Raw genomic sequence first — 1,692 nt, forward strand, 5'->3', positions numbered from 1 at the left:
ACTATTGCGCTTTTGTTAGCAATTTTCGCTAATGAATGCCACTACCACCAGCACCACCACCGCGTACAATAACAAAAACCGCATTTTACCTATGATCAGCAACGTATATACATACATACATACATACATACATATGTATGTAGGGGCTTGTACGTAATTATTATTATTATTGCTATCGCCATTGTTGCTATTGCTGCCTTTTTTCCGTTGTTTCATCAATTGCTGCATCCAGCTACGAATACTTTGCATTTGCATATTAAATGCGAATAGCTGCTTCGCTGGTAGGCACAATTATTGTTCGAGCCGGACCCTAAGTGGCATAGGGACTTCTCAGTGTGCGCGACAAGCACTGTGGAGACGCATAGTTCAGCATCTTAATTACCGTTGTATAGGTGACTAACAACGTTGACTGCGAGAGTCTCACAACAAACAGTTCGCAATGCAGTTTTGCGAAATCGTAAAACGACACAAAATGTTTCGGAATGCAGTTCAACGCGTTCACTTCTTTATGTCTCCTGTTCATATTTATCGATTTCACTTGTTCCTTACTTTATCATCATGCTGTTGTGTTTTGATTAATCTTGCTTTTTCTTATTGTTATTTATCAACTGTTGCACCCACTCGATTACGTATTACTCACTTACACATTTGTTCATAGCTGCGTACACACATACACTTGTGTATTTACAAGTCATTGACAAGAAAGCCGCCAGTTTGCGGAAAGTCGGACTTGACTGGCGAACAACTGCTCAGCCTTGGCAGATTACTTGATTTGATGACTGATTGTCTGATTGTCTGAGAGTCTGAGTGTTACGTGCATGGCCTTACTGAAGGCTGCTGTTGACACTACTGTCGATGCAGTTAATAAAAAAAACTCCAGTAAAACAAAAGTGATGTACAAAATCAGTAGTGTTGTTGTTTTCTCTGTAAAGGAGTAAACACTACGAAGTATTTGTTTACATCGAAAACAATGGATTGCCTTCCTTTAAACAAGATTTATTATTACTTTTGGTGTTGAAAAGTGCATAAAGAAAATTTTATGCGTTGTCGCAACAAATGAAAACAACAGCAACGAGTAATATAAGCACTTGTCTTTGCTGACATCATTCCGGTTGTACAATATGGTATTCGTGTGGGGCAGATGTGTGGCTGATGTTGGTTGATAACGGCGACTTCCTTAATGTTTTAACATTTAATTGGTAAATGTTTTTAAAAGATGTGTAAAATTTTTATGCATTTCCGACATACGTATGTATTTGAGATCTCATAAAAAAGTTAAGAAGGTTTCACTTATGTATGTACATTAGGGCGCCTCACCAAAAAAAGTTTTGGTTTTTACACCGAAATTATGAAATGTATTATATTTAAGACTTGAGCGAAAATATTTTTGAAAAATATTCAGGATTACGGGAGCTGGACCGATTTGAAAATACCTACGAAAATCTCATTTTTTGATTCCGTTGATTACAATTTTTAAGCATTTTTATGCAGACCCTTGAAGCTAAAAATTTTCTAGCGATTGACGAGACTATTTTTAAAAACTTATTTTATTTATAAAAATACGATATTCGAAAGTATTTTCAAATCGGCCCAGCTCACGTAAATTTTAATGTGTTTCCAAAATTTTTCTGGGCGAAAATCTAATGGCCTTATTCATAAAAAAATAAAGTAGCTTTAAGGTTTATAAACTGA

The sequence above is a fragment of the Rhagoletis pomonella genome, unplaced genomic scaffold (assembly GCF_013731165.1).
Source record: "Rhagoletis pomonella isolate Grant_MI unplaced genomic scaffold, Rhpom_1.0 Rhpom_scaffold_00002, whole genome shotgun sequence".
Taxonomy (NCBI): Eukaryota; Metazoa; Arthropoda; class Insecta; order Diptera; family Tephritidae; genus Rhagoletis; species Rhagoletis pomonella.